General features: G+C 41.1%; 1 protein-coding gene across 3 annotated transcripts in view; it reads left to right on the top strand.

The window, feature by feature from the left end:
* Positions 1-21,748, top strand: part of LOC105464782 (GREB1 like retinoic acid receptor coactivator) — a 299,166-nt gene that overhangs the window by 113,678 nt on the left and 163,740 nt on the right. The gene's annotated exons all lie outside the window — the stretch shown is intronic.

Below are 21,748 nucleotides of genomic sequence, written 5' to 3'. Positions count from 1 at the left end.
TTGGTTATGTCTAATGACAATTAGGAAATCTCTCTCAACCTTAGACTAAGATAACATTTTGTGAGTCTATTATGTTCGTAAGGTTTTTTTTTTTTTTTTTTTTTTTTAGCAACCTAAAATAATAGCATTCTTATAAAGATCTAGAACCTACAGCAATATAATTGTTTTCACTTTTATTCTGATTACCTTTTACAGTGGACACTTTATTGACAAACCCAAAGTCCACCTCACCTCTCTGGCAGCTACCTAGGTGGTATGGGTTTATTTGTGTCTCTATTTTGCTTCCTTTGTTTGCTTCTAAGATCCCTCCCGGCTCAGGCCATGCTCCTCGCCCCCACCCGCAGGATCTGATGCTACGGGAATATAATTGTGGTCCCACTACCAAAACTCCTCATAGCAGCACAGTAGAAAAACATTGGGGCTGGGCACGGTGGCTCACGCCTGTAATCCCAGCACTTTGGGACTCTGAGGCGGGCAGATCACGAGGTCAGGAGATCGAGACCATCCTGGCTAACATGGTGAAACCCCATCTCTACTAAAAGTATAAAAACAAATTAACCGGGTGTGGTGGTGGGTGCCTGTAGTCCCAGCTACTCGGGAGGCTGAGGCAGGTAATGGTGTGAACCTGGGAGGTGGAGCTTGCAGTGAGCCGAGATCGCGCCATTGCACTCCAGCCTGGGCAACAGAGCGAGACTCCGTGTCAAAAAAACCACAAAAAACACATTGGTTTTGGAGTCAGAGGACATGCATTTGAGTATCAGTATTTGGCTACTTACGAGTGTGGTAATTTTATAAAGATTAACCAAGATTTTTTCTTTTTTCTTTTTTTTTTAGACGGAGTCTCGCTCTGTCGCCCAGGCTGGAGTGCAATGGCGCAATCTCGGCTCACTGCAACTTCTGCCTCCTGGGTTCAAGTGATTCTCCTGCCTCAGCCTCCTGAGTAGCTGAGATTACAGGCACACGCCACCACACCCAGCTAATTTTTTTGTATTTTTAGTAGAGACGGGGTTTCACCATGTTGGCCCAGCTGGTCTTGAGCTCCTGACCTTGTGATCCACCCACCTGGGCCTCCCAAAGTGCTGGGATTACAGGCATGAGCCACCGTGCCTGGCCCTAACCAAGATATTAATAATATACATGAAATACTTTATAGAGTATTTCATGTATATTATAAAGTAGAGAAGTGTGTATAGAGAAGTGTGTTCTTCCCATGGTTAGGGATTTATATAAGGAGGAGTGTTAACATTTGTTGCGTACCTAATATATGCAACGTGCTTCACATACATTATCTTGTTTACTGTAACACTATGAAGTAGGAGATATTATATCCATTTTACAGATAACTAGCCTCAAGCTACATGATTATGAAGTAGTGAAGCATGATCACCACTGCCTGTCTTGGCTTTCAGAGCAGTAATAGTCAGGCCATTTTTGGTCCTGCCTTGGCTATCAAGAAGAGAGGAAAGGAGTAGATGAGAAAATGGAAGGAGACCCTCTGTGTTGCAGTCAGCAAATAAGGAGCTATCTGAGAATTTGTACTAGTCACTGACCTGATAGGATAGATACCTGCCACTTGTCTTTGTGACAAAACTGAAAAGACAAGAGGGGCCACAGCACTGGCAAGGGTTCCTCCAGCTGAAAGTTTGTGGTGGGGAGCCATGCTCCTCAACTGCAGTCATCTTGAAATATGACTCAGCTACATGCTTCTTGATTTCTGTACTTCCCTTGTCCTCTGTCAAACAAACGTGATTGCAAGTGCTCACTGCAGAAGGCACAGGGATCTTTCCACCTCAGCTTCCGGGGTAGTTGGGACTATAGGCGTGCACCACCACAGCCAGATAATTGTTTAAGTCTTTTGTAGAGACAGGGTCTTGCTATGTTGCCCAGGCTGGTCTCAAACTCCTGGCCTCAAGGGATCCTCCCACCTTAGCATCCCAAAGCACAGGGATTACAGATGTGAGCCACCACACCTGGCTACTTATTAAATTGTTTAACCTAAAGGAGTGGTGAAGCCAAAAAGCATTTTGGAGTTCCTACTGACTGAATTTTTCTAGTGTTTTTCTGCTTGAACACAAATGAAGTCAAAGCGTTCACCTGGCCTGAAAGCTTCAGGTGACACCAGTCCATTAGGCGTAAAGTCTTTCCTTCCATGTCAGTGGAGCCTTGCTTATGACCCTATTAGGCTGTGACAAAACAATGGGAGTACCTTTCAAAGGGAAAGTGGGAGCTGAACTGCTTTTGTTGGTAGTGAGGGGCCATTGTTATAATCAAACAAAACTGGGGAGATATGATGAGAAATTAATTTCCTGAAAATAGAAATTATAGGGAAAGGTTTTCATTATTAAACCTCAATTTTGGTTTTAGGGTTTTAGTATTAGCATTTAAATTATTGGAACCATTTTTGCCTATGTGCTTATAGGGTCTCTAAATGCATTTGTAAAATTTCAGACTGATTGATGGCCTGAATTGATGTTCAGTCCATCATCATGAACTGAATGATGAAATGATGTCTACAACCAATTTTAATGTCATTACAGACCTTTAAAATGGTAAGAAGATTAAAAGAGAAAAAGGCCACTGTGTCTGGTTCGTGAATTTTGGTCATGAACACATTGTATTCAAGAACTATCCTGGCCGGGCGCGGTGGCTCAAGCCTGTAATCCCAGCACTTTGGGAGGCCGAGATGGGCGGATCACTAGGTCAGGAGATCGAGACCATCCTGGCTAACACGGTGAAACCCCGTCTCTACTAAAAAATACAAAAAACTAGCCGGGCGAGGTGGCGGGCGCCTGTGGTCCCAGCTACTCAGGAGGCTGAGACAGGAGAATGGCCCGAACCTGGGAGGCGGAGCTTGCAGTGAGCTGAGATCCGGCCACTGCACTCTAGCCTGGGCGACAGAGCGAGACTCAAAAAAGAAAAAAAAAAAAAAAAGAACTATCCTTAGGTCCTTGTTCTAGGCTTCACTGCCTCAAACAAAACTTAGGTGGGATTTTTTTTTTCTGTAATAATTACACTTAAGCACCTGATGATCTAATGAGGACAATTTCTTAATGTGCCAAAATGAGTTCTTTGTATCTTATTTGAATCTTTTGTTGCTTTAAGCTAATCTGCTTTGGGGTTCTCAAATCCAAGCATTTTACAATGCAGGCTCTAGCAACAGCATTTATTTGGAATGCTGCCTTTTGTTTACTAGCTTTACCAGACGCTCACTGCTTCCTTTGGTCATCTGGTGTCTTCACTAATGTGATTTGTACTCCTAGGCTCTGCAGGTAGCCATGAGCCTTTATAAGTGAGATTTACAATGGGACTCACCACCCTGGCTGCTAATGAAGGTAGCCACAGGGATTTTGTTTTGTTTTTTCATCTGTCCCCCAAAAGAGTGGAGGAAATTGTGCTCTGGGTTTTCTAATTATCCTTGTTTTCCATATAATTTTGCAACTGATTTACTAATCACCCTGCAAAAACACAAATATTTTTGTTGTCAGAATGTTTCATCTACCAGCCCCTCATGCTAATCACTAGAATTGTTTATTATTGAACCTGAAAAGAACAAAGTGAAGTCTCTGTTTAAACTCAACCAACTGGCATTTTACCTTCATCTGTTTTTGTCTTTCAGGAAGATTTCTGACCAATTTGGTTATTTAAAAAATAAAAACTGTGTGACTAGGTAACTTGGATTCTGGTAGCAGCCTTGCCATTCAGTACCTAAGTCATGGACACATTTTGGTTTCTTATCTGGAAAAAAAAAGGAGGTTAGTTAGCAAGGTACATATAAGAGCCAAGATGATGTTTTATATTCTTCTAGCTTTCTTTTCTACTATCATAGTGAACTAAAGTGCCCCGATTGGATTTGGGGGTAAACCTACCATTGAAAAACAACTTTGTATCTGATAAAATGTCTTGCTTAGCTGTCAAAGCAATAAATATACAATGTTAATGTCTTCATTTTAGAAATGCTATGATTTCTAGATTATAACCCAATTTTATACAGAGAGGGATTTGCCCATTTCCAGCAGGGAAACACAGAGCCCATGTATTATTGTGCTTCACAAGACAGTGGTTCTCAGGTATGGCTTAGAGCTGTCTCCCAAAGGTCATGGAATCTTTGGATTATACAAGAGAGGACATAAGCAATTACTCCAAAGACAAAACGGCTGCATACCAAGGTGGACATGTCCTCGCTACCTCTTAATGAAACACAGGGAGCAGAAGGTTGAGAAGAGAGATTATTATTATTATTATTATTTTTAGACAGAGTCTCGCTCTGTCACCCAGGCTGGAGTGCAGTGGCACCGTCTTGGCTCAATGCAACCTCCACCTCCAGGATTCAGGTGATTCTCCCACCTCAGCCTTCCAAGTAGCTGAGACTACAAGCATGTGCCACCTCAGCCTCCTGGGTAGATGGAACTACAAGCGTGTACCACAATGTCTGGGTAATTTTTGTATTTTTAGTAGAGACCAGTTTGACCATGTTGGCCAGGCTGGTCTTGAGCTCCTGACCTCAAGCAATCCACCCACCTTAGTCTCCCAAAGTGTTAGGATTACAGGCGTGAGCCACCATGCCCGGCCTGGATTGTTAATTCCAAGTCTGAACACTTAAAAATCACTGCTTGAGGCTGGGCGCAGTGGCTCACACCTGTAACCCCAGAACTTTGGGAGGCCTAGGCGGGTGGATGACAAGGTCAGGATATCGAGACCATCCTGGCTAACATGGTGAAACCTCGCCTCTACTAAAAATACCAAAAATTAGCCAGGCGTGGTGGCAGGCACCTGTAGTCCCAGCTATTCGGGAGGTTGAGGCAGGAGAATCGCTTGAACTCAGGAGGTGGAGGTTGCAGTGAGCCGAGATTGTGCCACTACACTCCAGCCTGGGCGACAGAGCAAGACTCTGTCTCAAAAAAAATTTGGCTTGTTTCTCCATTGCAACTGACAGCTTAAAGTCGATCTGATTTCGCAGATGTTCTGCTGAGGTGATGCTCCTGCGAAGGTGTTGAAACTACAGTTCCTCCCCTCTGGGAATTTACAGTCTGATCTGGAAATAAAACAAGTATACAAGTAGTACTGTGTGAGTTAGTGGGAATAAAAATGAGTAAAACATAAACTGTGACTCTAAAGATTTCAAAATCTAGAGGAAAGATGGATTTTAATACAACTTCATAGGCCAGGTGTTTAAGAGCTGGTCAAAGGTAAATTCAGGGTCCTCTGGAACTCACAGGCAAAATCTTAAATCAGACTGTAAGAAATGAAAGGAACTTACAGTAAAATGCTGGCCAGTGTTCCTATTCTTGAGTTGGTGATTGCTACTGGAGAAAATCCCTCATCATTGCAGACTGATATCACTGTAAATTCATTGTCCCTATCCCTAAATGCTACCTAATAATATCTTTGACTGCCCTTGGCTGACTTTCTTTCCTTTTTATCTAATCAATTATTCCAAATCTATTCCACTCTGTTCAAGCCCGTACCCACTTGCCCCTTTCTCAGCAGGCTGCTCGTCTCACTTCTAGGAATCCCTGAAGAGTCCCAGTAATTGCTGTGACTTTAGCTGATCCTAAGTACTAGTGAAGTGAAGTTCTTTATCTCCAACCCTGGGTTCCCTTGCACTTCAGACCCTATTAGATTACTGCTGGATATTTCCATTTGGCTGTTTCACAGCCATTTTGAAACCCGTATGTCTAAGAACTGAATGGATCACCCTCTGTCCAGAGACCTCACCTTCTTTCTCAGGGTTCCCTGAATCAGAGAAGGTACCATCATCCATCCCAGTTTACCTGAAAAAAGAACTACTCTGGCTGGAATATGCCATGTCCAGGTGGGAGGCTGCAGTAATCCTTGTCATAGTCTTTAACACATTGTATATAATTGCATGAGAAATAGCATTGTCAAGTGATTAAAAACATTTGGCTTTGAAGTATGATGGATCTGTTTGATTCATGGCACCATCACTTATCAGTCAGCTGTGTGACCTTGAGCCAATTATTAAACTTTCTAAGACTGGGTTACCTTTTCTGAAAGATGGAAACCATAATAGTACTTACAGGCTAGGCATGGTGGCTCAAACCTGTAATCCCAGCACTTTGGGAGGCTGAGGTGGGTGGATCACCTGAGGTCAGGAGTTCAAGACCAGCCTGGCCAACATGATGAAACCCCATCTCTACTGAAAATATGAAAATGAGCCGAGCACGGTGGCATGTGCCTGTAATCCCAGCTACTCAGGAGGCTGAGGCAGGAGAATCATTTGAACCTGGGAGGTGGAGGTTGCAGTGAGCTGAGATCACTGCCACTGCACTCCAGCCTTGGGGACAGAGTGAGACTCCGTCTCAAAAAAAAAAAAAAAAAAAAAAAAAAAACTTACAGGGTATTCTGGGGATTAAATGAGATCTCACATATGAAGCATTTACCATAGGTATCCCTAAGATCAAGTAGAACAGAGATCATTTAGATCATTTCTGACTCACTCACTTCTGTATCTGCCAGACCTGACACAAAGAAGGCACTCAGTAAATACTTGTTGAATGAGAAAATGAAGTAGTGGCATGCCTAGATTAAGCTACTGACAATAGGGATGGAGAAAAGAAGCAATGAAAGGCAGAGACCTACGTTTCTTCCTGAATTACTTCCCCATGTCATCAATCACTAATTCCCACTGATTTAATTCCTAAATATTTCCCAGGCTCATCCCATCCTCTATAACCCTCCCATAACTGCACCCACACAGGCTATCATGAACACTCATCAGGACTATAGCAGAAGTTTCTAAATACTCTCCCTACATCCTGTTTTACATCCTCGCAAGCCCCTACCAGACTGCCACTGGGGAAATCCATTCAAAGCTAAAATGCAAACATGTCATTTCTTTGCTTAAAACCCATTCATGGCTATCTTTTATCTACAGGATCTAGTCTCAGCAATTCAGACCTGGGCTACATTTCCCTTTCTTTCCTAACTTGCCCTCTCTCACACTTGGGAGTCTAGACCAACATTAGTTGGTCTTGGCCGTATCTTCTGGACATACCGTGCTATTTCATGTCTTCATGCTTTTAAGAGGTTTCTGGTTGTTCTTTTTCTTTCCATGGCCTTTTTTCCTGTCCTAATTAGGTTTACATTTGTCTGCAAATGACAGGACAACTGAAACAGCAAGTTAGAAGTTTCTTTCTTCTTGGCATAACATTTAGAGGTAATAGTCCAAGACTGATAAAGAATCTCTGCTATCATCAGGGAGCCTCAGTCCTGTCCTGTGCTTCTGCCATCAATGTGTGGCTTCCATCCTTGTTCTTCCTCTCTTCTTTGCCCCCTCTAGGACCTTATTCCATTAGTCATCACCTCTTCCTTTTCTTTAAGGAAAGAACCTCATCCTGCAAGCATCCCTCCTTCTAATTATTTCTTCCTGCCATTGTACCTTTCTGGCAATTACCAACCTATTTCCACCCTCGTTCACCACACTTGCTTCTTGAAAGGCTGATCACATACTGTGGGACATTTTCATTCCTGATCCTATTTGACTTCTCCCACCTTTTAAAACTGTCTACCACCAATCAGCCTGACCAATATGGTGAAACCCTGTCTCTACTAAAAATACAAAAATTTGCTGGGCGTGGTGGTGGGTGCCTGTAGTCCCAGCTAGTAGGGAGGCTGAGGCAGGAGAATTGCTTGAACCCAGGAGGCGGTGGTTGCAGTGAGCCTGAGATTGCACACAACCCAGCCTGAGATCCAGCCTGGGCTACAGAGCGAGACTACATCTCAGAAAAACAAACAAACAAAAAAACCAACAACAACTGTAACTGTCTACCACCTTCCATTTCTCCAGATTCTCTTGTCCCTCAGCTTTCACCACACTGTTCTGCTCCTGGCTCCCTTCCTGCTTCTCCTGCTGCTCCTTCTCCATCTGCTTTGCTGGTTTTACTCTTATTTTGCTTCACTTTTTTTTTTTTTTTTTTTTTAGGCAGCATCTTGCTTTGTCGCTCAGGCTGGAGTGCAATGGCAAGAGCTCAGCTCACTGCAACCTCCACCTCCTAGGTTCAAACAATTCTTCTGCCTCAGCCTCCCTAGTAGCTGGGATTACAGGAGCCTGCCACCATGCCTGGCTAATTTTTTGTATTTTTAGTAGAGACGGGGTTTTGCCATGTTGCCCAGACTGGTCTGGAACTCCTGACCTCAGGTGATCCACCCACCTCAGCCTCCCAAAGTGCTAGGATTAGGCGTGAGCCACCACACCCAGCCCCTTTGTTTGACTTTTTTTTTTTTTTTTTTTTTTTAGACGGAGTCTCGCTCTGTCACCCAGCTGGAGTGCAATGGCACAACCTCAGCTTACTGTAACCTCCACCTCCCAGGTTCAAGTGATTCTCCTGCCTCAGCCTCCCAAGTAGCTGGGACTACAGGCACATGCCACCATACCCAGCTAATTTTTTGAATTTTTAGTAGAGATGGGTTTCACCGTGTTAACCAGGACGGTCTCAATCTCCTGACCTCCTGTTCTGCCTGCCTCAACCTCCGAAAGTGCTAGGATTATAGGCGTGAGCCACCGCACCTGGCCTGCTTGACTCTTAAATGGCAGTATTTCTCATGGTTTCCTCCTGGACCCTCTCTCATTCCACATACTTCTCCCACCTAGTCTGTCACTAGGTAATCTCACCAGTACCCATAGCAGCTGGGCATGGTGGTTCATGCCAGTAATCCCAACATTTTAGGAGGCTTAGGTGAGAGGATCACTTGATCCCAGGAGTCTGAGACCAGCCTGGGTAACATAGTGAGGCCCCATCTCTACAAAAAATTTAAAAATTAAGCCAGGCATGGTGGCTCATGTCTGTAATCCCAGCACTTTGGGAGGTTGAGGCAGGTAGATCACTTGAGGTCAGTAGTTCGAGACCAGCCTGGCCAACATATCGAAACCCCATCTCTACTAAAAATACAAAAATTATCCAGGCGTGGTGGCAGGTGCCTGTAATCCCAGCTACCCGGGAGGCTGAGGCAGGAGAATCGCTTGAACCTGGGAGGCAGAGGTTGCAGTGAGCTGAGATCGCAAGGTTGCACTCCAGCCTGGGCAACAGAGGAAGACTCCGTCTTGGAAAAAAAAAAAAAAAATTGCCAGGCATGGTGGCATGCGCCTGTAGTCCCAGCTACTCAGGAGGCTGAGGTGGGACAATTACTTAAGCCGAGGAGGTGGAGGTGGCAGTGAGCCATGATTGCACCACTGCTCTCCAGCCTGGGTGACAGAGTGAGACCCTGTCTCAAAACAAGAACAACAACAAAAATCCCTGTGCCCATAGCTTCTATTTGTGTGGCTGCCCTCTGTCTCCAGGGGCTGCTTGTTCAGTCCTCACATCCTGAAGTCAAGTCCTGCATTTCTCACTGCGCAATGAAAGGGCTTCTTTTCTTTCCTTCCACCCCTGTTTATCTGCAAGCTCTATCCCGTCTTCCTAGACTCCTGCAGAAACTTTTTCATCTGGGCTCTAATCAAGCTTTCACAGTCTCAAAGTTACCTTTTATGTTTTAAAACATCTAATTATGTTATTATTATTATTATTATTTGAAAACTTCTGTTGGCTTTCTCCTGCTTCTAGAGTTAAATTCAAATCCCTAATTTAGTCTATAAGGCTCCTTATAGAGACTGGCCCCAACTTACTTTTAAAAAAATTTTTTTTCTCTTGCCACTCAATCTGCACCCCCCAAATCATACACCCAACAATTAACTTTAGTATTTCTAAAATATGCTATGCCTTTGATAGTCTGTTCTGTTGACCTGTGAGGGCCTCCTAATTTGATGAATTCCTACTTTATCCTTTAAAGCAGGGGTCTGCAGTCCCTTGGCCATGTGGCTTGTTAGGAACTGGGCCGGCACAACAGGATGTGAGCACTGGGCAAGCGAGCATTACCACCTGAGCGCAGCCTCCTGTCAGATCCGTGGCGGCATTAGATTCTCGTAGGCTCCCAAAACCTATCGTGAACTGTGTGTGGGGGGATCTAGGTTGCATGCTCCTTATGAGAATCTGATGCCTGATGATCTGTCACTGTCTCTCATCACCACCAGACGGGACCATCTAGTTGCAGAAAAACAAGTTCAGGGCTCCCACTGATTATATATTATGGTGCATTGTATAATTATTTTATTATATATTATAATGCAATAATAATAGAAATAAAGTGCACAATAAATGTAATGGGCTTCAATCATCCCAAAACCATCCCCCAACCCTTGGCTGTGGAAAAATTGTCTTCCACGGAACCAGTGCCTGGTGCCAAAACGGTTGGGGACTGCTGTTTTAAAGCAGCAAAATATCACCTCTTCTATGATGTTGTTTCTATTTCTCCAGAGTTGCTACATCCCCTGAGCCTTTTTTTTTTTTTTTTTTTTTTTTTTTTGAGACAGAGTCTCGCTCTGTCGCCCAGGCTGGAGTGTAGCGGCGCGATCTTGGCTCACTGCAAGCTCCGCCTCCCGGGTTCACGCCATTCTCCTGCCTCAGCCTCTGGAGTAGCTGGGACTACAGGCGCCCGCCATCACACCCGATTAATTTTTGTATTTTTAGTAGAGACAGGGTTTCACCATGTTGGCCAGGCTGGTCTCGAACTCCTGACCTTGTGATCCACCCGCCTTGGCCTCCCGAAGTGCTGGGATTATAGGCGTGAGCTACCATGCTATTTTAAATAAATTTAACAAATTCATTGGCTTATGATAAAAATAATATATGAATGGGGTATTAAAAACAAGTTATATTTATAGTCTTTACTATGCAAATATTCGTAAACTGTACTTGTCACAGTACATTTATCTACAATAAACCTACTGATGTGAAAAGGTATTACTTGTCATGAAAACGTCAATGTTTTACAAGAGCAAATGTCCAAAGTCAATAATGGTATTAGCAATAATAATAATAAATACAGAGCTTAATTAAGTTTGCAGTGTGCTTTTATATATATGTATTTTTTATGCACTCTGTTGCCCAGGCTGGAGTGCAGTGGCGAGATCTCGGCTCACTGCAACCTCCGCCTCCCAGGTTCAAGCAATTCTCATGCCTCAGCCACCTGAACAGCTGTGACTGCAGGCGCAAGCCACCACACCTGGCTAATTTTTATATTTTTAGTAGAGACAGGGCTTCTCCATGTTGCCCAGGCTGGACTTGAACTCCTGAGCTCAAGCAGTCCACCCACCTCAGCCTCTGAAAGTGCTGGGATTACAGGAATGAGCCACTGCACCCAGCTTTTATATTTTTAAAGTAACAACTTCATTGTAGAAAATTGGAAAATAATGAACATAAAGGAAAAATTTTATATTCTGTAATCACATCACCCACATAATGTGATTATATCATACTATATGAATTTATATCTTATTAGATTATTTTTTCCTTATAGAAATGGGACCATACTGCTTTTATAACATATTTTCCATTTCATCTATTATAAATACATATCTATGTCAAAAATATAGTACGATAGTGTTTCACTTACGGATGGATTTGTACGTGTTAAACGAGACAGGTACATGGCAGGTACTCAGTAGTAGCAGCTATTACTGTTACTAGAATATGCTTAACCATTTCTCTATTGATGGAATATTTGTTCTCAAGGGTGGGGGTATTAATGTTTTACTTTATTATATATATAATAGACATTCGCTCCTCATTAGAAACATTTTTCTTAGCTGATTCTTTTTTCATTGTATTTGTTTTAGGTGTGTAATATACAGATGTTTTATATTTTCACTAGTCAACTATGTTAGCCTCTGTGATTTCTGGTTAAGAAAGCTAAACTTTCACTGTAACATAATAAATGCTGGTAATATATGTGATGTATATTAGTGTAACAAATAATTTTATTTCCTCTTAGTTTTATATGGTTTGATATGAATGGGCGTGTAAATGTATTTATGTATAGACATTTAAATTTAATCTTTTATTCTCTTGAATTTATTTTTAGTATCTCATATAAGTTTTTTCCTGTCCTGTCCTGTCCTGTCCTGTCCTGTCCTTTCCTTTCCTGTCCTTTCCTTTCCAAAACAGAGTCTCTGTCACCCAGGCTGAAGTGCAGTGGTGCAATCTCGGCTCACTGCAACCCCTGCCTCCTGGGTTCAAGTGATTCTCATGCCTCAGCCTCCCGAGTAGCTGGAATTACAGGTGCATACCACCATACTCAGCTAATTTTTTTTGTATTTTTTGGTATAGACAGGGTTTTACCATGTTGGCCAAGCTGGTCTTGAACTCCTGACCTCAAGTGATCCACCCACCTTGGCCTTTCGAAGTGCTGGGATTACAGGTGTGAGCCACCACACCGAGCCTATAAATTAATTCTTTCTTAATTGTTACTCTTAAAATTATTGATCATTATTTTAGGATCATTAAATGAGTAATTTGTCCCTCCCTTTATTATTTTATAATGCCTCAATTGTCACATAATAATTCTTATAAATAATAAAGTCTTTCAGACTGCCACCACTGAGCTTTTCATTTTTGCGCCAATCTGATACGTTAGATTATTATTCAAAAAATAGTTTTTCCCAGGTATGGTGGCTCATGCCTGCAGTCCCAACACTTAGGGAGGCAGAAGTGGGAGGATAGCTTGAACCCAGTTATTAGAGACCAGCCTGGGCAACATAGTGAGACCCTGTTCTCAACAACAACAAGTTTGAAAAAATAGTTTGAGCGCCTCCTATGTTGGTGGGTACTACAGTAGGTGCTATGATTTCAATAATAGGCAAAACGAGAAAAACATGATTTTTGCTTTCATGGACTTTAGAATATAATAGGGAAGATAAATATTAATCATACCGATTATTGTGTAGCTTAAAAGTGAGTTAATTATTAGGAGGGAGATGAACAAGGTTCTGTGAGAGCTTTTAGCAAAGGACGGAGGGTGTCAAAGATGATGGCTTCCATTAGTAGCCATGCTTGAGTTGAAATCTAAAGGGCAAAATAAATTTAAATAGACAAAAGTAAAAGATGGGGTGGGTGTTATTTCAGGCAGAGGGAATGTAAGCGTTTAAAGGTTGATCAGTGTTGCTGGAACACAGCATTTAGGAAGAGAACATTGCAAGATAAGGCTGGAGAGATGCTCAGGGTTACTTAGGATATTGATTTTTTTCCTGAGAGAAATGTAAAATGTTGAAGGCTTTTAGCAAAGGGTTAGCATGATTGTATTTGCATTGTAATGCAGAGAAGTGATTGGAAGGTGCTAGAGAGGAGGCAAGGAGGACAGTTAGACAAGTTGATACCAGCTTTTGGGAAGAGACCTCCGTTCCAACCCATGAAGGTCTCTCCACAGAACTGCTTGAGTATCCGTAGAGCATGGTGACTGCCTTCCCTCAGAGAAAGTGATCCAAGAGATCAAGTCAGAAGCTGCAGTATCCTGTATGACCTTTGGAATCACATGCTGTCTTTTGTTCAATTTTTGTTTTGTTTTGTTTTGAGACGGAGTCTTGCTCTGAAGCTCAGGCTGGAGTGCAGTGATGTAATCTCAGCTCACTGCAACCTCCGCCTCCCAAGTTCAAGCAATTCTTCTGTCTTAGCCTCCCAAGTAGCTGGGACTACAGGCACGCACCACCATGCCCTGCTAATTTTTGTATTTTTAGTAGGGATGGGGTTTCACTATGTTGGCCAGGCTGGTCTCAAACTCCTAACCTCGTGATCCACCTGCCTCGGCCTCCCAAAGTGCTAGGATTACAGGCATGAGCCACCGCGCCTGGCCTTCTTGCTCAATATTTTATTGATCACACAAGTCAGTCTTGATTCACAGGAAGTAAGAATCACTGGAGTCCACCTTGGAAGATAGTTACCACAGACTAAACCCTGTGGAACACTAACATTTAGGAAATTGAGAAACAGCCTATGGATGCAGGAAAACCAGAAAAGCAATGAGATGAAATCCAGCAAAAGGGAAAGAAGTTTCAGAAATCTACTCAAAGGCATATTAGATTAGAACTGAAAAATGTTCACTGGATCTAGTGACACAGATTTATTGACCCAAAGCTCTTTCTTTATAATATGGTTTAATGTGGTTCTTACTCACCTCCCCTTACAACCTTCTTGAAAATATTTTTTTCTTGTCTTAAATTATCTTCCTTGTGAATTTATGTTTTTGTAAAGTTCCATAAAAATTCTACTGAGATTTTAATTAGAATTGTGTTGTTTATAATTTTGTATAAGAAATACTTCTTTTTAAAATGATGAGGCTTCTTCTTTTTTTTTTTTTTTTGAGATGGAGTCTCGCTCTGTTGCCCAGACTGGAGTGCAGTGGTGTGATCTCAGCTCACTGCAAGCTCCACCTCCCGGGTTCACGCCATTCTCCTGCCCCAGCCTCCTGAGTAACTGGAGTAACTGGGACTACAGGTGCCCGCCACCATGTCCAGCTAATTTTTTGTATTTTTTAGCAGAGACAGGGTTTCACCATGTTAGCCAGGATGGTCTCGATCTCCTGACCTTGTGATCCACCCATCTCGGCCTCCCAAAGTGCTGGGATCACAGGCATGAACCACCATGCCCGGCCTAAAATGATTAGGCTTCTAAGAAACTTAGTATATTTGTCTATAATGTGTAAATTTTCACTTAAATCACCTAATAGTTTGGCAACTTAAAAAACAATATCATATAGGTGCCATTAAAATGGTTCCTATTATTTTTCTGTTGCTATTGTGAATAGAATCTCTTCCTTACCCCCCCCCCCATCACCATAGTGTTTTCTTTGTAAAATAGTATTTAATTGAAAAATAAAAATTAGGCCCGGCATGTTGGCTCACACTTGTAATCCCAGCCCTTTGGGAGGCCAAGGCAGGTGGATCACTTGAGGCCAGGAGTTCAAGACCAGCCTGACCAACATGGTAAAACCCCATCTCAACTAAAAATACAAAAATTAGGTGGGTGTGGTGGTGCACATCTGTAGTCCCGGCTACTGGGTAGGCTGAGACAGGAGAATTGCTTGAACCTGGGAGGCAGAGGCTGCAGTGAGCCAAGATCATGCCACTGTACTCCAGTCTGGGCAGTAGAGTGAGACTCCATCTCAAAAAATAAAAATAAAAAAATGTATATTTATGTCTTAGAATATGATGTTTTGAAATATGTATACATTGCAGCATGACTAAATCATGCTAACATATTCATTACTTCACTTTTAAAATTGTTTGTGATGAGAACCGTTAAAATCTACTCTTAGCAATTTTTGGCTATACACTACATCATTAACTATAGTCACCACGTTGTACAATAGATCTTCAGAACTTATTCCTTCTATCTTTCTATCTTTTTTTTTTTTTTAGATGGAGTCTCTCTCTGTCGCCCAGGTTGGAGTGCCACCATGCCCAACTAATTTTTTTTTTTTTTTGTATTTTTAGTAGAGATGGGGTTTTACCATGTTGGCCAGGCTGATCTCGAACTCCTGACCTCAGGTGATCCGCCCACCTCAGCCTCCCAAAGTGCTAGAATTATAGGCATTAGCCATAGCGCCTGGCCTGTTCCTTCTAACTGAAATTTTGTGTTTTTTGACCAACATCTCACCCTATTCCCAGTGCTGCCCCTGATAACTGTCATTTGACTCTCTGCTTCAGTGAGTTTGACTTTTTAAGATTCCATATATAATTGAGATTATGCAGTATTTGTCTTTCTGTGCCTGCTTATTTCACTTGATATAATATCCTTCAGGTTCATCAATGTTGTTCCAAATAGTAGGATTTCATTCTTTTTGAAGACTGAATAGTATTCCATTGTGTATATATACCACATTTTCCTTATACATACATCTGTTGATGGACACTTAAGTTGATTTCATAAATTGGCTATTATGAATAAAGCTGCAGTGACCAGGAGGGTGCACGTATTTATTCAGGATCCCAATATCATTTCTTTTGTATACATACCCAGTGGTGGAATTGCAGGATCATACAGTAGTTCTGGTTTTAGTTTTTTGAGAAACCGCCATACTGTTTTCTGTAATGGCTGTACCAATGTACATTCCCACCAACATGGTGCAAGGGTTTCCTTTTTTCTACATCCTCTCCAACACCTGTTATCTTTCATCTTTTTTATAATAGACATTCTAACAGATGTGAGAATGTCTATTCTCATTGTGTTTTTGTTTCCCTGATGATTAGTGAAGTTGAGCATTTTTTCATATATTGGTGGCCATTTGTATGTCTTCTTTTTGAGAAATGTCTGTTCAAGTCCTTTGCCCATTTTAAAATTAGGGTTATTTGTTCTCCTACTGTTAAATTATTTATTTATTTGATTAATTAATTAATTTATTTATTTGAGATGGAGGCTCATTCTGTTGCCCAGGCTGGAGTGCAGTGGCACAATCTTGGCTCGCTGCAGCCTCTGCCTCCTGGGTTCAAGTAATTCTCCTGCCTCAGCCTCCCAAGTAGCTGGGACTATAGGCACATGCCACGATGTCCGGCTATTTTTGTATTTTTAGTAGAGACGGGGTTTCACCATGTTAGCCAGGATGGTCTCGACCTCCTGACCTCATGATCCAGCCGCCTTGGCCTCCCAAAGTGCTGGCATTACAGGCGTGAGCCACTGCGCCCAGCCTACTTGAGTTATTTGTAGTTGGGATTTTAACCCCTGATTAGATGTATGGTTTGCAAGTATTTTCTCCTATTCTGTATGTTGGCTCTTCGCCCTGTTGATTGTTTCCTTGGCTGTGCAGAAGCTGTTTAATTTGATGTAATCTCATTTGTCTGTTTTTGCTTTTACTGCCTGTGCTTTTGGAGTCATAGTCAAAAAAATCATTGTCCAGACCAATGTCATGAGCTTTTCCCATGTTTTCGTGTAGAATTTTTATAGCTTCAGGTCTTATATCTAAGTCCATTTTGAGTTGATTTTTCTAAATGATGTAAGGGTCTAATTTCTTTCTTTTGCACCTGAATATTCAGTTTTCCAAGCATCAGTTATTGAAGAGACTGTTCTTTCCCATTGTGTGTTCTTGGCCTCTTTCATGAAAATCAATTGACCATAAATGCATGGATTAATTTTGGGGGCTTTCTGTTCTGTTCCATTGGTCTATTTTTATGACAGTACCATGCTTTTTTGATTATTATAGCTTTGTAGTAAATATTGAAATCAGGTAGTATGATGCCTCCAGCTTTGTTCTTTTTGCTCAAGATTGCTTTGGCTATTTGGGGTCTTTTGTTGTTCCATATACATTCTAGGATTATTTTTTCTATTTCTGTGAAAAATGTCTTGGAATTTTGATAGGAATTGCATTGAATCTGAAGACTGCTTTGGGTAGTATGTGCATTTAAACAATATTCATTTTTTAAATCCATAAACACAAGGTATCTTTCCATTTATTTGTGTCTGCAATTAATGTTTTATAGTTTTCAGTGTACAGATCTTTCACCTCCTTGGTTAAATGTATTCCTAATTTTTTTTTTTATTTTGTAGCTATTATAAATAAGATTTTTTTCCATTTCTTTTTTGGATAATTTGTGGTTAGCATATAGAAATGCTGATTTTTGAGGAAAACCAGTTATTGTATGTTCTTAGTTTATGTGTTTATTTAAAGACAGACTCTTGCTCTGTCACCAGGCTGGAGTGGAATGCAGTCGTGAGATCTCGGCTCACTGCAAGCTCTGCCTCCTGGGTTTAAGTGATTCTCCTGCCTCAGCCTCCCAAGTAGCTGGGACTACAGGTGCCTGCCACCACACCCCGCTAATTTTTTGTATTTTTAGTGGAGACGGGTTTGCACCATGTTAGCCAGGATGGTCTTGATCTCCTGACCTCGTGATCCACCCGCCTCGGCCTCCCAAAGTGCTGGGATTACAGGCGTGAGCCACCGCACCCGGCCTGTTCTCACTTATAAGTGGCAGCTAAGCTGTGAGGGCACAAAGGTGTAAAAAAGGTGTAAGAGTAATATAATGGACTTTGGGGAAAAGGTTGGGAGTGGAGGTGAAAGATAAAAGACTACACATTGGGGACGGTGTACACTGCTCAGGTGATGGGTGCACCGAAATCTCAGAAATCACCACTAAAGAACTTATTTATGTAACCAAAAACTACCTGCTCACCAAAAACTGTTGAAATAAAATGAAAAGATAATAACTTCACAGAATAATAAAAAAAGAAGAAATGCTGATTTCGTATGTTGATTTTGTATCAACTTTACTGAATTCGTTTATTAGTTCTAACAGTTGTTTGGTGGAGTCTTAAGGTTTTCTATGTACAAGATCATGTCATCTGCAGAGACCACCATAAATGTTTTCAATCTAGAAGGGTCTTTTTGTTATGTTACTTTTATCCTCATTTTATGGATAAGGAAACTGAGGCCCAGGGAAGATAGGTGTCCTGGCCATGGTTACTTAGGGGCAGAGTTAGGAACTGCACATCTTGAACATCCAAATATTTTCATGCTACATTAATAAGAAATCAGGGGCTGAGCACAATGGCTCACGCCTGTAATCCCAGCACTTTGGGAGGCTGAGGCGGATTATGAGGTCAGGAGTTCGAGACCAGCCTGGCCAACATGGTGAAATCCCATCTCTACTAAAAATACAAAACTTAGCTGGGCGTGGTGGCGGGCGCCTGTAATCCCATCTACTTGGGAGGCTGAGGCAGGAGAATCATTTGAACCTGGGAAGCGGAGATTGCAGTGAGCCAAGATTGTGCCATTGCACTCCAGGCTGGGTGACAGGGTGAGACTCCATCTCAAAAAAATAAAATTAAATTAAGAACTACTCAGTCAAGTCTTATTCAAGTTAGTACTCCCTTAGGTATCACTTTTTTGGTATTAGACTTCAAAGTGATAATATACATTTTATAGCGCATTTCCAGTTTTTAGCATTGTTATTTTGAAGTATAGTGTCACGACTTGAGGAACTCCCTCTCATCTCCATTCAGTTCTCCTAAGACATGATTCCTACCAAACAGGAAGTGCTTCTTCTTTGAGGTCTAAATAGCACCTGACAGTCTATTGCACTGAATAAATATTTAATGAAGATTGGGTATTTCCTCTGTGATGCATCAACTACTCTTGTTGACTGTTGAGGAAAGCTTCTTTTTGTTATGGTTGTTTTCATGAAGTAGGTTAAGAAATTTATTTTCCTGAATATTGTTATTAATGCCAGTTTAAATATTTGTGTCATCTCAAATATAAATCTGAGATTCATTGATCTGGTTGCATGCAATAAAGTAATTTGGTAGGAAGGTTTTTTTTCTGGAATTTGTGGTATTTAGGGCTCTGAAAATGAAAAACATTTGCTAATGTGGTATAAGGATGTTTGTGGTGTATTTTTTAATTGAAGAAATATAACTTTTATTGATAAATACTTCCAAAATTGTGAATAATTCTTTCAGTTGACAAAGAGTTATATTTCTTGTATTTTAAACTATCAGTCATATATTTACTTTTCTTATTTTTAAGTTTCCTTAACTGATATTAAGGTTTTTGTTTTTTATTTTATTATTATTATTTACTTTGAGACGAAGTCTCCCTCTGTCGTCCAGGCTGGAGTGCAGTGACACGATCTCGGCTCACTGCAGCCTCTGCCTCCGGGGTTCAAGCAATTCTCCTGCCTCAGCCTCCCAAGTAGCTGGGATTACAGGCGCCTGCCACCACACCCAGCTAATTTTTTTTTTTTTTTGTATTTTTTTTTTGTTGTTGTTGTTGTTTGTTTTGAGACGCAGTCTCGCTCTGTAGCCCAGGCTGGAGTGCAGTGGCGCAATCTCGGCTCACTGCAAGCTCCGCCTCCCGGGTTCACGCCATTCTCCCTCATCAGCCTCCCAAGTAGCTGGGACTACAGGCGCCCGCCACCTCGCCCGGCTAATTTTTTGTATTTTTGGTAGAGACGGGGTTTCACCGTGTTAGCCAAGATGGTCTCGATCTACTGACCTTAGGTGATCTACCCCCCTCGGCCTCCCAGAGTGCTGGGATTACAGGCATGAGCCACTGCACTCAGTGCCTGATATTAGGATTCAATGAAATACATTTATCTTTGCCTATGGAGTCTCTAAACTTGTGAATTTAGTGAAATAGCTTGAACATTTTCAACTGGTAAAATTAGATCACTATAGTTGAATCATTTGGTGCAAGCTGTTAATGTGACATTCAGCTGGAATTTATCAGACTCAATTAGAAAACCTCCTCTCATTTAAATAAAACAAAAAATTGAATAGGTAGGGAAAAGGTTATATATGCTTTTTATTCTCTTTCCATTTTAGAAAGCAAATGAACATAACTATGAAATAGATAAGTCATACTTAGTGATAAAATATCCTCCATTTTTAAGGAATAATTTCCCTGTGTTTCACATTTGATGACTTTTGGGATCTATATTTCCATTTAGATAACTGTTAACATTGTTGGTGTTCATTTTACTACAGGAAAATTGGTGAGTGTATGTGATGACAGTTACACAGTACATATTCGATAACAAGGGTAGAATAAGTCAGTTCAGTCGTGGTGGTCTGTTATCTATTTTTAGGTCTTTTTGACCCAGGAGTCTGTGACCTATGAAATCTCCACTTTTTTGGATTTGTTAAGGTCTTTTACAATGCAAAGATTTAAATTTAGATGAGTACCACACTGAAGGATATTGGCTAATGTGGTCCCAAACATAAAGGGTATCAAAGGATACATTGGGAAAAGCTTATGAAGTTACGGTAACGTATGTGAGAGGAGAGGGGCTACAGTTAAGGAAGTTTCTTTTCTTCCCTAACTTATAACAAAGAGAATCTGAAATGTAAACTGGTATTTGCCATGCTCTGATTAGTCAGCAGCATGCCATTTTGTGAAATCATTGCTGAGAAAATGTACCAAATCTTGAGTACAGAGTGTTCCTGCATCTGATTGGAAGGGGCACATGAATTGTTTCTAAGGTATTGCAGACCCAAGGCTGCACAAATTAATGTGGAGACTTGGGGGAGGGATCCAGTCAGGGAAGGGAAGCTTCCTAGACATTACAGCTCTGTCCAGAGGCCAAATGGGAGATAAATCACCACTGGCCACCTCTCTTATTATTGAAATGGTTCAGCCCTGGGGTTTAACTGAAGGACTAACAGGGTTTTGAAGTGCAAATAGGATGGTGAAGGGTAAACCTTTTTAGGGTTTCATTTTGATGGATTTTTTTTCCTGTGTGGATTTCTGGTACAGACTGTGATCTGGAAGGGGCCCTTAAAAAAAAAAAAAAGTTTTGTTTTGTTTCTGATCAGTCAGATAATAAGAACTTTCCATAGGGGTGTACTTTTCTAGCATGCATATTGATTCTATTGTGTTTTAATGTAGATCATTTAATTGGATCTTTTTTTGAGCCTTCTGCAGTGGAGCTGTCATTTCAAGGTCACTTCTCTTTCTTGTTATTAATGCTAAAGTTTGAAAGTGTTGAATGATGTGGCACTTCTGGATTAATAGATTGTGGGGGATTACTTAGGGCCACTGTGTATAAGGCTTTGTTTATAAAGTCTTCTAGTTAAAGATCCAGTTCATATTAGAACAAATATTTTACATAAGTGTTCTATAATTATTTAATCTTTTTTCTATTGTGATATGATTTTACATACTCATTTTTTTATTTTGTATGTATTCTGCTTTGCCAGCCTTAAAAAAAACCCAGAAAATTCTGAGATTATGAAACATTATACTATGTTATTTATGAAAGATACATTGAAGTGTTTGAGGAAAGAAGAGAGACATAAAAATGTTTAAATAACTGATATGTTGATTTTTTAACCTTCTCCCCACAAGTAATTCAATCACAGGAGACAAAATATACTTTAAAATTTGTTTTTTTTTTTTTTGGAAAGTGGAGAGGAGAGGAGTCATTAGTAACGCC

Source organism: Macaca nemestrina, chromosome 19 (assembly GCF_043159975.1).
Source record: "Macaca nemestrina isolate mMacNem1 chromosome 19, mMacNem.hap1, whole genome shotgun sequence".
Taxonomy (NCBI): domain Eukaryota; kingdom Metazoa; phylum Chordata; class Mammalia; order Primates; family Cercopithecidae; genus Macaca; species Macaca nemestrina.
Note: the sequence above shows the minus strand (reverse complement) of the source record. Positions and strands in the feature narration are given on the sequence as shown.